This window comes from Ischnura elegans, chromosome 10, assembly GCF_921293095.1.
Source record: "Ischnura elegans chromosome 10, ioIscEleg1.1, whole genome shotgun sequence".
Lineage (NCBI taxonomy): Eukaryota > Metazoa > Arthropoda > Insecta > Odonata > Coenagrionidae > Ischnura > Ischnura elegans.
Window position 1 is genome coordinate 20,158,492 of NC_060255.1, and position 19,019 is coordinate 20,177,510.

The following is a 19,019-nucleotide window of genomic DNA, read 5'->3' on the forward strand; positions in this document are numbered from 1 at the left end:
ACCTAATTGCAGAAATAACAACTACGACCCCTACTCGGGCTAAAAGAGTTCTTTCAAAGTGGAGGACGAGTGAAAAGGTCCACGCTGAGATGACAGTGGAAGAGGCACTGCCATTGATGATTGCCTCTGATTTGACCAAGCGTCAACATCGGTCTTTTCGTAGGACAGCTCTGAGCCATGGACACGAATTGTATCCCAGTTATGATAGAATAGCGATAGCAAAAAAAGGCAGCTTATAACGAAGGAATTTAAATAACTGAGACCATGTGCGAAGTAAACCTTCAAGCGCCACTGAACCACACCATAATGGGAACAGTAGCCTGCTTAGCCACCACTTCCACCTCTCAAGAATTAAAATGTGTGGTGAACTACAGATTAATCTCTAAGTACGGTTTTGATGGAAGTTCGGGCCACTCTCAATATAAGCAAATGTGGCAACAAGTGGATGCTTCAGATAAATTCCTAGTCATGAGTTCCCTTGTATCTCTTAGTTTGATTAAAAAGCAACCGGCCAAAATTTTTTATTCGTAATGACGAGCACCCGCAAAAGTTTCAACGAAGAATAGACGACTCGTTCATCGAAGCGTCGGCCGAGATGGGGTGGGAAAACCTGATCCGGTGGAAAACCCGAGCAACCTTCCACGATTAAGATAGGCTTGGAAGGAGCATTTGAGAATCACAGCAGCGATCTTCACTCCCATCTTGGGCATCTCTCTTAAAATCACAACATGGGCCATCACCTTTCATTCAGTCAATTAACCCTAATCTCTTCCTTCGGCCTATCCGCCTACAAAGCTTTCTTCCCACTAGCACGGTTTTTATCATCCCCTTCCCGCTCAGTACCCTCTCTCTATTCAAAATCTTCCATTCGCCCATTTCAACATATTCGCCTGATTTGGAGCCCGTTTATCTTCAAAATTCCACTGTTTTGCCTGTTATTTTGTCTCTGTAGTCTAGTGATGAATCAGTGTTGAATCAAAAGTTATGATTGATCCGGAAAATCCTTAGGAATGCGAAGAAAAGCGCATATAGCGCATAAATAGTGCGCATGAATTTATTGGTATGTTATAAATCATGCATGGATCACTTACTATGCTATTTTTTCGTTTTTCTATTACTAACTAGTAGTCAACCGTATTTTCCGGTGCTGTATTCTGTGAATGGGCTTCAAAATCTCGGCAGATTGTGTTCTTTTTTTGCTTATTTGCCGCTTACGCGAAACCATGTTTTAAACTTTGGGGTGCCTAAAATATTAGAAATTGTTAAGGTAGGGTTACAGATTGTTAGGCAGGCAGCCACAAGGAAGTGATATTGGGTGAAAAATGGAGAAAATGTAATTCTGTACTTATACGCTTTCTGTAACCAGATCCTAGTTTCATACCTTGCTTATCCTTTAGTAACAATTGTCGAGAGATGTTTAATGATTTTTTCTATTATTGGGGGTACATAATCGTAATAATTGCACTCGGAAGACCCCCTGAGGATGAACGGCAAGTCGCTGCTCGAAACGTCGGGAGACATGGAAAACATCAACAGGTGGAAAACCCGAGAAACGCTTCTGCAGTAATAGTTATAATCCACATTAATCCTGGGTAATAAGCTCTGGTGCTTCCACGCTTCCCATATCTTGCTCTTCTGTGACCTAACCCATCATCCTCTTTAAACAGCGCGTTTATTCATCAAGGGTGTTGACCGTCGAACAAGGTACTGTGCAGAAAAAGATACATTGTTTACCGCATTTCCACCGTGAATCGGAGCAATGGAAAGAAGGGGGAAGTGGTTGTCCTGGAGGCATGCTGTGGAGCCGGATGCTTAGCGATCTCGACAATGGAGAAATAAGGCCACCATCCCCCTTGTTAACGTGAGGATTGGGGAAAACGGAACGTTAAGTCAATCCTCTAGTGTGTAATTAAAAAAAAAATCTCCTCCATCCGATGCGAGTCTTGACGTGTGTTGATGCTTGGAGAGCTGAGAGAGTTGCACGGGGGGGTGTATGGACTTTCGTTCGTCATTGTGCGACTTTACTCTTCTCGCGCTGCCTAAGGGGTCGGTTGCATTCAGGCTTCGCGTGACCCTTATTCGTCGCGAGTCGGCTATCCAGCGAGTTTGAAAGGGTCGATACAATCGCACACGACTTGCTCCTCTAACTTTTGGTGGAATTTTTTTCGCACTAGGGTGGTTTCCTATTATTTTTTATTGCCTAAATCGAAAGATTATTACTCCTGGAGTACGCATTTCACGCTTTTAGAGGAAACGCGACGGCTAATGTAAGTATGAATTCTGGGAAAAGCCCGTGTGACGTGTGGCTACTGCTATGTGAGGCCACCTGGGTGCGAGGCTATGAACGCCGCTACGATGCAGACTGCTTGCTGCCGAGCATGGCGGCAGCGTAGAGTACCATGCTAGCAGGTAGCGCCTTGTTTAAATAAGGATTATTAATTCCTTATCAAACGAAGGCAACTACCCTATTCTGTATTTAAGATGATTGTGATACAATATTTCACAAATCGAGGGGTTTCAGAGGTAATTGCGTGGAATTGTAGAAATAGAAAAACTAGCAAAGTTCACTTTGTAAATTTTAATTTTTAACGCGACCTCGGTTTCAATACTTAATGCTTTTATAATTTTTTGAGGCAACTGAAGTGAAACTAAGTATTGAACTTCTTGAATTGTATTAAAATTAAATTTTACAAAGTGGATTTTGCAACGTGTGATATTTTCTCACAATACTTCGTTTCGGTCATTCATTAAATTGATATTTTCTGATAATTATTATTAATTCCTTCACTCAATCAGTAGATGGTGCACACTGAGAGAACAGGTTTGGATGCTACACCCTAAACCCTTTTGGGCGGGGAGGTTTGGGTACGCCATCAAGAATCATGCGACGTCAGAACTAACTCTTTGGATGTGAGAACCAAAGGCAAAGAATGTCACACCAAACACGTCCAGTCAACGTCCTTTGGATGGGAGAACCAAAGTTATGGTTAGTGCACTCTACCGGTTTAGGTGCGAAATCTAAATCTATTGTTACGCGCTCTGGTGGTAATCTCATGAAGCTCTCTAGCACCCGCAGTTCTGTGTTCACCCGTGGAAGCCGTAGACACGTGTGGACTTGTTGTGGGCAAAACGGGCGAACTCTGCTGCCTCTTGTGCTTCGTTGCTCTTGCTGCTCGAGATTATGGACGAGCGGACGGCGAATTTCTTATCGAAGGCTGGACTTGGAGCCTATATCCATGTGTTCGCTGGTAAGTTGCGAGTTGTTGTTTATTCTCACGGCCATTTTGTGTTTATTCTCACCGCCATGTTGCATTAATTCTCATGCCCGCACTTCATATGCACCACCCTTTGCTTATGAGTTCTTCTGATTCCTATTGTTATCTCTATGTGCTTATTAAAACAAAATTCAAACTCTCAAATCATATTTTGTCGGAAGTGCTGCTGTGCTTATTAACATTGACCTTTATTTATTGAGGTTAAATTGTCTCACGTTTCTTGTATTTCCCGATAATATGTTGTGATTGTATTTTAGTAGTATTTTATGTTATTGGCATAGAATTTGATAATTATATTAATTCACTGTGTTTTGTGCACTTTTTATGATATTATAACGGTGGATTCATCGAGAGTCTTGCGGAGTAATCATCGAGAGCGTTGGCACGGAGGTTATTGACGAGGAAAGGAGAATGAACAAGAAGAGATTCAGAAAAATTGTGTGTTTGGAGTGAATTTTATGTAACTGTGTGTTTACATATTGGAAATAAATGTTCCTTCTATTGTTCTACAAATGTGGATATTTATTTTTCCGCCCACGCACATTACAATATGTTGAATTATGTGATAATAGATAGGTATTATGACAACTACAGAGCTAGGTTTTCTCATTTTTTAGTTGCACTGTTAGAAATGGGTTGAAAAAGAACAATATTAAAGTGTAGTGGGGCTGAATAGGAGGGAGGAAGGAGTAGGGGCGCAATCCTTTGGGCAGGTGATCTAAACTTTTCATTCGGCATCCAAACATTGTTTTGATGAGCTACCCAACGCTTTGGTTCTCACACCCAAAGTACTCGTCATCATCTTTGGATGTAGCAACCAAAGGAGTAGTTGGAACATCCAACTCCTCATCACCCATTCCCTTTGGGTGACACAACCAAATTTATGGACAAGTCCTTTCCTTCACCTCAGCTTTGGGTGTGACACCCAAACCTACGATTCTCATATCCAAAGTGTTTTTTCAGTGATGGGAAATAATTCTTAACGCGGAGATTTCTTGCATAAAAAAAAATTTCTGACCCTATTTTCAACATAATATGTCATTTTCTTTTTAATGCTTTGTTGTGTAAGATACCAAGGTACCTCGGTTATAACAAATTGTGTAAAAAATTGTTAAACAAATAAAATATAGAGGGATGTGCAAAATCAAATGATTATTATAATTTAGGCTTTACAAATATGTTTATTTTAGGTTTTTATAAATTTATCTTCTTTTTGAGCGTAGTGGTCATAGTTGAATTAGCTCTTTCATATGCTTCCCTGTAACTGTGAGATATGGAAGATGAGACTTCCACAGAAAACGAACTTTACCTTCCATTTCAATTTTCTCCGGCCATAGTATTGACAGGTGTCACTATCAGGAGAATTTGTACCCTAAATGCATGGTCTGTCTTGAAATATCAATATTTATCATATGCCTTGTGACTGTTTCCATCGACTCTTACAGTCGTGTTAATAAGTTTAATTTTTATCTTATATTTCGGGACAAAAATTGCTAGAGATCGGCTCTGTGTCATGGGCTATCGGTAAAAACGTTTTCATGCATGCAGAAACATGACAGACAATTTATCGCTTTAATTTCTAGGGATATAAAATTAAAACTGCCCCAGCAGTACCAGAAATAAATCTAGAACAAAACCAGGTTATCTTTTGTGCGTTCTAAGAAAAAAATTGAAAATTAGATGGCTTTATCAATTTCCTCTCGCGTTTAGCGTGTGATTGATGCCGATGAACTTCCATTTTTTCCCTATTAATTATTCGGTTTAAAACCGTTTCAAATATATTGTATTGTCGTTTCATCCCAGTCCTATACGTTTGAATCTATTTCAAAAATCACCTTCCTTTCCGATTTGATTACAAGCTTTGTGAATTTCAACGCTTTTTTTCTTTATTGCAATTTCTAAACCAATATGAAGACTGCTTACATCTCAATTTTATATGCTGAATTCTTTGCTAGAAAAACATCACATAAAAAGTGTTGTTTAATGAAAAATAATCTTTCACTGGATTTATGGAATTTCACAACCTTTTTACAAGAAAATTTATTTTATTACCTGGAACCTAAAAATATATCTTTCAGGTATTCATCGAAGACAAATGTGGGGTTCAGTAATTGTTTTTACTGAAAAAGGGACATTAAATATGTAATTGAAATGTCAAAAAAGCCGTCATTACGAAAAATGCGTTAAATTGAAACAGAATTAATTGATGCTAATAAATGTAACATCTCTTTCCTCTTTGCTGTCATAAACCGTTCCTTTTACTTTGTCACTTTGTATTTCCCGTGAAATAGTTAACATTTATTAAATATCTGATAACCTACTTTTTCAGGTATGTATTTATCACCTGTGCAGCCGGCATTACTGTACAGTGTACACCCGTTCTCCCATGGTGAGTCCACACTCCGCATGTATTGACTAATTATTTTGCAAATGGTTCGGTAATTTAATCCCTCGTTGAAAATGACTGAAGTTGTTAAAACAAGTTCGGTTTCACTAGACCTAAAATGCGAATGTGTGTTGCGGGTTGTACTGTGAATTCTGTGATGCCATAGGGCACCGTATTAAGTTAACTGGTCTATTAAAAATGGCCATAAAACTTGCATGATATGGTTTTTATGTCAATATCATTCATAACTGAACACTTACCCACGCATTTAACTCCCTTTTGATGAAAAAGAGTGATATCCGTGTTGTTTATTTTCCGATAGATTAAAAGTTTTAGAAGAAAATTCGGGCGGAAGATGTTAATGGATTGCGAATATATTACATCTCAAATGTCGATATAGGTGAGGGCAGGATTTTTCTTTGAAGTTATTAAGCGTTTCTTTTTCTTTGTGCCTTTGCATTTTCCATAAAGTAGTCCACAGTTATTGTATATTGGATAATGCTTTTTCAGTAATTTATTTAGGATTTATATGTACTTATTTAATTATTTTATATGTTTCTTTATGTTGATTAATATTTATAAGTATCCTAACCTCAATTTAGGATATTTGTATAGATGTATCCAAAGTCTTCACCCGGAATATGATCGTGAGATTCAGCTAAGCGCTTTTCCCGCTAAGGCACTACGCTCCCACTTTCTAAGAATTTCCTCTGCACTCTGTAGGAGGAGGTCGGCGCTCTTAGAAAACCTTACCCGCGCGGAATCCCGAGAAAAGCTTACATAAATATTTTGTTCGCCGGGAAGTGTTAAATCTTACATCTTACATATATTGCCGTCTTTTTTCTCGTGATAGGAGAGGCAGCTTTTCGATGAGATACGGAGGAGACAGAAGGTATGGATGGAGCGAGTACTTAGCAAGGAGGGACTGTTGAAAACAGTGTTAGAGGATATAATGTTAATTAAACGAGGGAGAGGAAGGAAAAGAATAGGATTTTTAGATAGAATAGGTCTCATTGTAAATTGAAAAGGGAAGTGCATGATGGAAGGGGAAGCTCGCGGAATTTTTCTCAAGCACTCCATGGGAACCTACCTTAATCGGTGGTATACTTTATTATAATTGGTACTTATCCCGATAAAATATTATTAATTTTTTCACATAGAAATGGATTTTACCACCTGTCTACCTAAATGAATGAACGGCTTCAGCGTTACTATTTTATTTGTTATGGTAACGCATGTTTTATTCAGGAAATCACTACACTATATTACATTTGGCCAGTGGCGAATTTCGGGGGGGGGGGGTGAGGGGGTCCGGGCATCCCCGAAATATAAAAAGGCAATTATTTTCCTACATAAAAGAAAACAAAATACTGAAAAAACATGAATTCTTTTAAATTCTTTGCCAAATGAAGTTTTTTTGCGATTATGAAAAGTGTTAAAATTAGTTTAAAACTCAGCACCCCGTTTTTCAAAAATTTCCTTTGCACCCCACCGAAAGAAATTTCCGGCTACGCCACTGCGCCTGGGCACTTTGGTGTTTTATTTACCACATTTATGCATTTAACACTCCTTATTACATTTTAAATGGAAATGAACAGCGTATCTTCCATACAGAGTGACTTTTGGTAGGTAAGGGCGTGGGAAGCAGGAGCGGCGTGACCGCTGTTCATTTCAACTTTATAATCGTGAAATGTATTATATTTGTAAAAAGTGAGTCAATTGTAATGATTAATAAATAAAAGGGTTATATTAAATGATGTTGTCAATTTTTTATCAGCAGAATTGCGCAAGCAAAGAGAGCATTCCACCAAAAGAGAGAAGTGGATATTAAATATGGAAGTAAGGAAACAATTTATAATTTTCTTTTATGTATTTTATTTATTTCCATTCCGCAGAAAACAGCACACATTGGCCTTTTACATCGGGGTGTGTTTGACATTTCAATAACTACATGCTCACTAACAACCATGCCCTGGGTAAGGGAAACTTACTCAGTCGGTACTCGAACCCGCGACCTCTGGTTTGACAGTTAAGGACTTTACACCGCCGTCATCGAGGCCGGCTAATAAAGAATCTACATTTGGAGTATACTCCGCTACGGAAGTGAGACATGGACAATGACCGCAGCGGAGAAAGCAAGGATAGAGGCCTCCGAAATGTGGTGCTACTGAAGAATGATGAGGATCAAATGGATCGACCGAGTTAGTAACGAGGAATTCATAAGGAGAGTAAGAGAGAAGAGAAGCCTCATGAAAACCTTAACAAAAAGACGGAACAACCTTTTAGGCCACATCTTGAGACATGATGGCCTGATGAAGACAATCGTCGAAGGACAAGAGGGAGGCAAGAACGGAAAAGGAAGACCTCGAACAAAATATATGGAACAGGCAAATGAGATGTGAAAGAGAAGACATACGTAGGTGTGAAAAGATTAGCTGATAGAAGAATTGAGTGAGGAGTTGCGCCAAATCAATACTAAGATTGTTGACCAGAGATAATGATCAAGTAATTTTACCATAAACGATAAAATATTTAAAATAATTTTAACCCCTCAAAAGAGGGCAATCATCCCTCGACTTAACCATGCAAACACTGTCTTTCCAGTGTGAAACTTATTCCGTTATTTGTGTGATAGCTTTTTATTTTATAGCATGGCCATCATGCATTCATTTCTTTTCTTTATAAATGATATTCTTTTTTTCAGTATTGAATGAAAATTAAACTATGTTTTTCCTCATAAACTATTTATTTGATCACTACCATGGTTTGGACTCACTGCGTCGTCCTCAGGCCTGCGGCGTCATTAGGGCCTAAGGATGACGTAGTGCGTAGAAACCATGGTAGTGGTCTCACAAATATTTTATGTGGAAAAACATAGTTTAATTTTCATTCAATATGAATAAATTCCATGAAGTAACGCCTCCAACCATAAACCTTTTTTCAGCATTTGCATGATAGCGGATCTCATTTCAAATCAGTCATTTTCTGGTACACTTGCTGACTACTGAATCAAATCATTCATACTCTATTTTCTCTTCCATTTTTTGCGCATAATGTCTCATTCGTCGGAGAGGAAGTGGGAAATTTTGATCCGCGATACTGGTTAGTGCGGTATTTTCTCGCACGGAAGCCTTGAACTAGTTACTTCACACGTACTAGTTTTCTCGATTACAATTTCCCAAGCGTGCCCTTCCACCCTGTTCCGAAGTCGGGTAAGTGTTTCATAACTTTTAGATCGTATCGCGGTATTCTTACTTCGACTCTTTCTCCTCGGTCTTTCTCACAGCTCGGATCGACTCGCTGTCGACATTTTAATTCCCATTAACTCGCTCGCTCCTTTTCCTCTTGTGCGTGGTATTCTTTTTATCTCTTTTCGTGGGGTAATATTTTTTATATCATTTAATGACTTTGAGGCAACAGGAAAATCTGTATACAATCTAATACCAATTTCTAAGGGACCGTTTGATGTTAATGATGAGAGATGATGGTTCCAGATATAAGATACAGTTTCCGGCCTGATTCGGTGAAAATCTTTGATATATAACATTTGCATCTACATTTACATTCTACCCCGCAAGCCGCCTAAAGGGCGTGTGGTAGGAGTGTTAGGACACCAGCCATTTGAACATAAATAGGAAATGATCTAACGAAATGACTACTGGCATTTATTAAAGTCCTTTATGGTTTAGGGGAAAAATGGAATTCGCATATCTATCCGTTCGGCAAAATATCAGAGGTCATTGATGTACATAATGGAATAAAGGGGCCCGATTACGCTTCCTTGTGGAACACCCGATGTCACTTTAACTAAATCAGAGCCAATTCCGTCAAGAACTAAAGGAAAGTAATATAAAATAATCAAGTAAAATAAAATATACATCTATATGAGCATATACATCTTTGCTCAGGGAATTAAAATCTTCAGACTCTAGACGTAGTTTATTCTCTGTACATTTTTGCAACTTTGAATGGAAATAATTGCTCGTGGGGACTCGAACCCGTGTCTCTCAATTGTCGTTCAGGTGTTGCCACTCGTTGAATTTGATTCCCTATCGTGGGGATTATTTCTTTTATCGCTTCTCTTGAGTTTATTGTATTCTTCAACGGAAGTATGAAAATACAATTCTATGAACTTTGATCGCTAGTGAAAATAACTCCCTGCCCTTAAAGAGATTCAGCTTTAACCCTATGTTATCCCTTGGAAGCAGGCGTTTTTATCCATGATTCTTTTTAAGTAGGCTGTTTTGACCTTTTGCGACCACAAATTTAAGTGTAAATAACGCTGCCTGAAAACGGGAATTAACATGAATTATTTCTGGTTTCCACAGCGAACGAACCTTCGAATGAAAAACATAACGGCTGTACATGAACCGGTTTTTCGGCTGGAGTAATAAAGAAGTCGTGTGGTCAATTTTTCCCCGTTTAAAAATCTGGCTTGGGATAAAATTAGAAAAATTGTCGCCATAAGCGGTTTCTCAAAAGAAATATACAACGAGAGCAGATTATTTTACAGCCCTTCGGTCGCATTCTTTACCTATAAACTCTAAGAAATGTGATGTACGTACATGTTTTAGTATAACCAACTTTTCTGTATTCTCCTCAAATTTTAACGAACATCAGCAAAATATTACCATATTCTACATTATCACTTATAATATTTAGTCGAAAACAACCAAGTTATCGTCTCAGATTTTAACTAACATCACCAAAATATTACCATATTCTACATTCTCACTTATTATATTTAAATGCGATGGTGTTTGGCGTAACATGGTGAAACTCCTTCATGATGCACAAAGGTTAAGAAAAGACTTAGCTGTTTCACAAAATAAAATATATTTGCGACCGGTTTCGATACAGCGTATCATCATCTGGCCAGATGATGATACGCTGTATCGAAACCGGTCGCAAATATATTTTATTTTGTGAAACAGCTAAGTCTTTTCTTAACCTTTGTGCATTATTATATTTAGGCGAAAACGACCAAGCTATCGTCGAATCCTATTCCCCTACTAAGAATATGGATCAGATAGTTGATAGAGAGGATGAGAATTCAGCCCGAAAATATTGGCTGGTATTGAATGATGCTCTCGACCCATATTTGCATCAGTGAACAAATCTTCGATCATCTGCACAAACAAATGCCACATTTTCACTTTACCGTTGTACTCTTGGTCCAAATATCAACGCGACCCACTGACGTCACACTACGTACCTTTCCACCTGAGGAGCCCATTTCGAAACCGCCAATCTAGTTAACTTGATTACGAGTTGACTTGGTGACGAAGGAAAACGTCTCATACGTCAATGAACTGTGTAGTCTGACGTCACGACAGCCGGTTGCCATGGAGATCGCCATCTTGTTTCCCAAACAAATTCGAGTTTCAGCAGTTCCCGACATCAGTAATTTTATAACCTTGAGTTGCTGATTTCAAAGGTACATTTAAGTCATCTCATCACTGCTGACAAGTGGTATGGGGTGTCCGCAACTCACTTTATTTTTATTCTGGGCCTAGTGTTGACTTTCCACACATATAAGGTTTTTTTTACTACCGAATTCAACGACATTGGCATACGTAAGTTTATGGTCTAATGATTGCACATATTAGCCCAAGCTGACTTGCTAAACGAAAATCGGGGCTGCAGGTATTATTGCTATGCCCATAAAAAAATATGGAACCTTTGCCTGTTAATTTAGTTGACACGAAAATCTACTCACTGATGTTCCTGAGACGAATGAGTAATATGTTGTACCCAGTGCCGTAGTTGGGTAAATATTTAGGCGGTACTTACCAAAAATTGCCAATAGCTGAACATGCATTATACATCCGGCCGCGATTGAAATTTCAAACTCAAACTCTTATATTAGTTCCAAGTTGTGCCACGAGATAACTCTGAACAAGTTAATAATCATTTTTTATTTCTGAAAGTAATTGGACATTTTACAGTAGGGCTATTTTTTACAGCTTTTAAAAGGTAGTTTAACCGGTACGCTTATAACGTGTTTGGATTTTATGGGGTACGCAGAACCGGCCCAAATATAGCACTGGCTGTACCAAATAGTGTGTTTATCGGTATATCATAATATCTTCAAATAAGAAGAATACGTTCTGAAACTTAAGTTAAAAGAACAAATTCTGGGTAAATTCACTGTCATCCTATTTTTGCTCAAAAACTTCCGGCAAATCGATTGGATATCCTTCCAGTTCGCCCGTTTCTTGTAGGTGGTGCGGCAAGGGATCAATTAATCTTAAGTTATTTATTAAAGTTGGGAAGCCCCAGACTGGATACTTTTTATATACACGGATATGTAAGTGTAGGTTTGTAGAGTTATTTTAGAAATTTCACTCTAATTAGTCGAACGTATAGCAGCAATAACGTTCATAAAGCGATCACCTTTGGGAAATATGACCGCCCTGCGGAAATTTCATAATACGAAAGCTAAATTTCGGGTTCAGTATTACCTGAAAGTGCGATAAGAGAACAGAAATAATTAATATCCTGCCTAATGACACCATTTCCGAAAGCTATAATGCTAAGAAATCCATTGGAGAGACAGGAAGACTGACTTAACTTTCACTAAATGATTTAAGATGGGTCGAAAAGGTTTGTTTGGAAAAGTAAATAAATGACTAGCGACCGGTGAAGTGTCGACTTTACCAGTCCAATCACGAACCATCTCAAACTGAGGAGAAATTTAGCGTCCATCGTCGAGTTTAAATAAAATGAGAATCGAATTTCCAATACTACCTAAAGTGGCGAAGTAATATAGGGTAAGTTAAAAGTTATTTAGAGTTGTGGATCGAATCACAATATGCATGCAAAAAGCGACTCAAGGGGTGCGTGACGCTGGTGTATCAGTGAGAATTCCTTGATACTCCTGAAAATGTTTTGATGTTGATATCAACAATAATTTTCCCTAGCGACCCATCTTTTGTCTGCATGATTGAAATAATGGATTTGTGAGTAATTTTAAGCATTTCATTAGAATCAATCGAAATATAAAAAATGTTTGTTTGTGTTTAATTTATGGAAACATTTGTAAGTAGCCTACAAAGGTGCATTTTTTTAGAACCCTTGAGTCATTGATCCCGTATGAGAAAATAAACTCCCCTCGTGTACTCTCCGAGATAAAATAAATAATTATATTTTTAGACGGAGTTGCCTCACGATCATTGAGCGCACGTTTCTTTCGTTAGCCGTGCATACTAAAGTACTGAGGGAGTGAGTTACGCTTTTTTTGCTCCTCTACCTCTCCAAGTCACTATTCACGCGCGCGGCTCGTGATTGCGATATTTATCTTAGCGTTCGGCGGCACCGAGTAATGTCTGAGGCGTCCTCTTTATGATTGCTTCAGCAGTGGAGTCGGTACCCATTATAGAATGCTGGTCGCTCAATCTCACCTGGTGAAACAGTTTAGAAAAGTATCCGCGAAATATATATATGGCACCGATGCATGTTGAGTGCTTGTTTAATATGTTCCAGTGCATTCGTTTATCACGCATATATATTGATTTATTTTTTTATGGGCATATCCTGTTGCGTAAAGTTACTTCGAAACTAGAACCAAAGATATGCATTCGTCGTGGTACGCACTTCTTGGGCTCACAATATCTCGGGCAGTGGCGTAACTACGGGGGGGATAAGGGGGATAGATCCCCCCTAAAGCCTCAGAGATATATTTTATAGTATACTAATATTTTCCCTGTTGTGACGATTTCCCGTGGAATTGAGACTGAAACCCATATCTTAAGTGCCAAAATGATGTAAAATGTATTTCCAGGCAGTGGCACTGCGAGGGGATGATTACAGGGATAAACCACCCCCCCCCCCCCAGAGCCCAGAGAAATTTTTAAGTTTAATCCATTTTACTTAATTGGATTAATATTACTTGTAGAATAGTATAAGGTTTAATAAAATATCCCTCAGGAAGCCGTAAAACTAGCCATTTTGAACCATTTATCATAAAATTCCTCAATTTATTAACCTCTTACACACCCACTTACCCTGGTTGGAATTCCATATCCTCAGACCCCCAATATTAGTTGCACCTAACCCCCCCCCCCCCCAGCCTTAATTCCTAGCTGCGACCCTGTTTCCAGGAATGTCATTTTTCAAAAATTTTCCCTGAACTCTCGGACCCCCGTTGCCTGGGGGAAGGGGTCGCCCCAGCCCCCCAAAGAATATACCTATTTACGCCACTAATGTCGGGCGCTGCTAAATGTACGCTTCTAGGGCTTGACTTTGGCCCTATGTTGCTATGGAGTGTTTTAGTGATTTGTCATTGTTTCATAGTATTTCGCTCTATGAGTTTGCTTCTTTTATCCATCCATTTTGAGCTCAATGCCTATTATATTTGTGACACCGTCTCTGTCCCTTTGTGTCTATTACATGCAGAGTTTTCGTTAGTTTTTAAAGCATGGGTAGCTTAAGTAGGTTGGCATATCCAATTTAAGGGTTTGAACCAATACTTTAAATGTAAAAGAGAAAAAAATTAGTATTAGGAAAATTCGGGGTGCTAAATATATTTCTGGCGTTTTAGTGTGCAGAAGGCTTTTTGTGGTGTACAAGAGTTATTTCTATTAATGCCGAAAATATCATTTGTTATTTTCGATTACCCAAATGTATTTCATTTTTGTGTTATCTCGTAATTTTTTTATTGTATCTATTTTAATGAAAACGTCAGCACACAGCAATATTGCCACTGTAAAGTGGACCAATAACAAAAAAAGTGCATAAATTATAACGAAGACAATCGGGAAAAATGAGCTAGAAAACGTATAAGAAGCGATGCTAGTGATCATTTGAAAGGTAAGATAGGGCCATGCCCTTGAATACAATCGGGGATAGAGAAAAGGGAATAAAATTCGTAGAAAGGGAAGTAAGACGTTAGAATAGACGGAAAAAAGAGAACGTTGAAAAGTTTTACCATTTTAGTTTAATTTTGTACCATTTTACTGTTGCCTTAACTGCCTCATTAGTTGTTTCCTGCATTGTTTGTTAGGCCGATATTTGTAATATTGCGTTGTTAAAAATATTACTAGAGTATATTCCTTTCAAACTCCTCCATTCTTTGAAATTATTTTGCTATTTAACTCGACGTATGCTGTTATTACATTCAGTAGCGTAGTTTTGCTGCTGTCGTTAAATATTAATAATTCGCACGTTGTGTATCGTTATTTTTTAAAACAGGGGAGGAATAAGTATGATAGCATATCATCTAATGATATCATTTAATGGTTTGAACCGGTATTTTGATATGTAAGAGTGAAAAAAACCAGTACTACGAAAACTCAGGGTAGTTAATGTTTTTCTGGCGTTTTATCGTGTAGAAGGTATGTTGGGGTTATTTTTATTAATTCCGAAAATTTCCTTTTCGATTCCTTAAAACATCTTTTTTTTTAATAAATAAATAATATTGAATATAAAAGAACAATCTCTAAACCTGATGGATAAAATGGTATTTAATAATCGTGTGAATTTTTGTCTCAAGGAACCGAAGTATTTATTAGATATTGATTAAATTAAATTTCATAGCTTACAACGATATTAGTATCTTGCTCTACAAATTTCACAATTTACGTAGCGTACGTAGTAACTAACTAATCAGTTTTATTCCTAAAATTAATTTTGTGTCTGTTCTCGGAGTAAAAAGAAATATGGTATATCATAATTATTATGCAAATTTTGAAAATAATCCTCACCGTTTGGTATCAAGACAGTCCCTTTTACTTGACAGGCATTCAAGAATTCAATTCGTACATTTTTGCTCCAGATATTTTTACTAATGTTTTTGTAATATTTTTTGGCATGTTATCATTATTTATTTACTTCTTCGTTCTTCAAAACTTTATTGGTGACGTCACTGCTGCTACATTTCCTTTTTATATTATTTCTTAATGAATTACCTGCAAGGTTCTAGTATATTAATTATTTTATGTATTCCAAATTCGAGTTCTCCACTTTTTCGTGGTATGCTCTGTGAAAATTCGTCCATTCTTGTTCAAATGAATTTAATAGCCCTTGTATTCATGCATGATATTTTACTCTTTCCTCAATTTGAGATTATTAAGCTAATCACTTAGCAGCATTGATACGCTACTCTGTATATCTTGCTAAGCCTCTCAAAGCTGCATCACGCAAAGCTGTTGGCAGTCCCTTAATTCATTTATACAGTTACTTCGTTTAGTATCCCCCTTACTACTTAAGAAATGAATATGCTGAGTAAAAGATACAGTGTCCGGCGTGATGCGGAGGAAATCTTTGATATTCAGCTTATTAAAACAACTTGTCTGTTTCCACATTCTTAAATTTGACAATGGCACAAGTTGCCGAAACCATGGTCGGTGAAAATAAAAAAGTGTGGAAACAGACAAGTTGTTTTAATAAGCTGAATATGCTGAGCATTTACTTACCATTTTGTAAGACTAGTCTACCGCTTACATGAATACATGCAATCAAATAACCTGAGTTTTCCTTTCTCTCCAACCGACTCCTCAAATGTAAGGGCAGCTGCTGCCTGGCCTTCCTCACCTTCCCACCCCGTATTCAAACTCCCTCGATTTTCAGGATGTGTGCCTTCAACAAAGCGCGGATCAATCTTTTTGCGCTAGGTCAGGATATTTGGCCTCATTTCGGGGAAGGACTCCCTTCAGCCTCTTTCTTACCCTCCACCCCTCTCCTACCCACCCCTCCTCCTCCTTCCAACAGTCGAATTCTGGAAGCTTCCTTGGGCCTTGAGCGTCGTAACTTTTCGGTTTATCCATGTCAAGTGGAGAGGCCGATTTTCGTCGTCAACTTTTCAATCTCCTTTGGCCTTTGGGTCAAGGAGAAAATCGTTGTTGTTTACGGCAGGGAAGATACGAGCATTGAGTGTCATTTCGTTCTCTTCCCATCTCCCCTGTTTTTATCGGACGAATAGTTTTTGACTCGATCGAAGGTGATTTTCTGTTTTTTTCCTGCTTGGGGAGAGAGGTGATGGAGCAATCGTGATAGATTGTTCATTTTCTGTTCGTTTCGCTTGTAATATCGCTTGCAGTGTTGTTGGTGGTTTTCGGGTATTGCTGTGTACAAAACATTTTAACTCAACGTTTCACTCCTCCTACTGGGAGCGTTATCAAGAGAATGGAAGGAATTTATTCTCGTCCCGAGATTATTTATGTTTATGTTTTTTTCGCTACCTATTGTTGTGCCGGATTTGAATTTTAGCCGCTAGCCGTTGGTCATTATGTTGTGCTAGGAACCCTCTCCATATACGGCTGGAGAGGGTTCCTAGCACAACATAATGACCAACGGCTAGCGGCTAAAATTCAAATCCGGCACAACAATAGGTAGCGAAAAAAACATAAACATAAATAATCTCGGGACGAGAATAAATTCCTTCCATTCTCTTGATAACGCTCCCAGTAGGAGGAGTGAAACGTTGAGTTAAAATGTTTTGTACACAGCAATACCCGAAAACCACCAACAACATAGATAAAAGAAGCTGTGAAAGTCTTCAGACGAAAATCGCTTGCAGTGCTCAGGCTGATTGAAAAACTCCATGAGACTGCTGCTTTGATTGTGTAGATGTGATCATAGTATGGTAGGAATATTGTTGCTACTGGTGATTAAGCCACGACCACTCGAACAAATCTTTGACTAGCTTACGCAGTGGTGGATTTTCTTTGTAGATTGAACTCCGTCCGTCACGCCTAAAACCTATCAAATTGCACATTTATTTCTCCATGCAGTCGGAAATTATCAATTTTTGCATTTTTACCTCAAGCCTTTAAAGAAAAAACTAACCTACCATCTGATTTTTATTATTTTTTGCATATCCTATTTATTTTATCAATAATAAAGAAATATTATTTTAAGAAAACCCGAACAACTATTATTAAATGCGTTTTCAAGCATATTCCCAAACGGGAACACGCCACAAAATTTTGTTATTAATTGAAAAACAAATATACAATTGACCAAAAAACTAAGTTTAACAATGTAGTTTATATTGATATTTTGAATAAATGAGCATTTGTTACTGGAGAGCGAGTGTAGACAAAAATATCGAATGCACCGCATACTCATTACAGAGGTGATGAGCATAATCAATTTTAAAAAGGCATAATTAACGACCAATGTATACAAAAGTCATGGGATTCGCTTCAAAAAATACTTCTATACTTTATTTACATAAAAAAGCTCTAAAAGTAATCACAGATACCAAATATAATTTTCATGAATTTTTATGAATGTTCCCAAACGGGAACACACCACAAAATTTTGCTATTGCTTGAAAAATAAATATACATTTGACCAAAAAACTAAGTTTAACAACGTAATACGTACTGATCTTTTGAATGAATGGGCATTTGTCACTCGAGAGCAGGTGTTTAGGGGAAAAAATCGAATAAATCGAGTACTCACTACAGAAGTGGGGAAAATATCCAATTTTGAAAAGGTGAAATAAACGACCAATGTATACACAAGGCAAGTGATTCAGTTTAAAAATACACCCATACTTTATTTACATAAAAAAGCTATAAAAGTAATCACAGGTACGAAATAAAATTTTCATGAATTTTTATAAATCTGTTCCCAAATATATAGGACTCTAAAAGGTTAATTATGGCCTCATGATATTTTACACTAAAACATTTTCGTTTTTTTATTGTAATATAATGGTTTGAGAATATAATTACGGAAAAATACTGGACATTTTGTAAGTAAATTACATGAAAAATATAATAAAAATAGAATAAATTCAAACTTCTCGTCAAGGATTTATTAGAGCCCTTTATTCTTAGGGGGAAAAACGAATTGCCATTACCACATGTTCGGTAAAATATTTACTCTATTTATCGTTTCCGTCGGACCTGGAAACATAGTTGGGTTCCAATATTCTAATATGCCTTGCATTCAATTAAATAGCATTAAATATTGTCAAGTACGTAGGATTTGAACAAGTTTTTCTTCTTAATTTCAATTTCACCAATGTTCGTTGGTATTGTTGTCTAAGCTAGTGCGTAAATTGGAATTATGGCATAGTTGGGAAAAACTGATTTCAACTCTGTATTATGCATCCCAAATTCAGGCATCGTTATCCATTGTATGTACTCCAGGTATCAATATCAATTATGTTCAACAACCGCAAGATTAGTTTAATGCAGCTCGCAAATCAATTCTCCAATCAGCTTTCTTTGAGCACATACATAATTCTTCTATTTTACATCCATCTATAACTGTTCTACATATTTCATTCGATAACTTCCTTATCCGTTCTTGTAATTCACTAGTTCCTCAACGATTGTCTTCATCAGGCCACCATGCCTCAATGTATGGCCGATTCTGTTGTGCCGTTTCCTTCTTAAGGTTTT

At 37.6% G+C, this 19,019-nt stretch overlaps 1 protein-coding gene across 1 annotated transcript in view; it reads left to right on the top strand.

Annotated features, from left to right (window-relative positions):
* LOC124166581 (ribosomal protein S6 kinase alpha-5) overlaps window positions 1-19,019 on the top strand; it is a 656,640-nt gene that overhangs the window by 238,863 nt on the left and 398,758 nt on the right. The window lies entirely within an intron of this gene.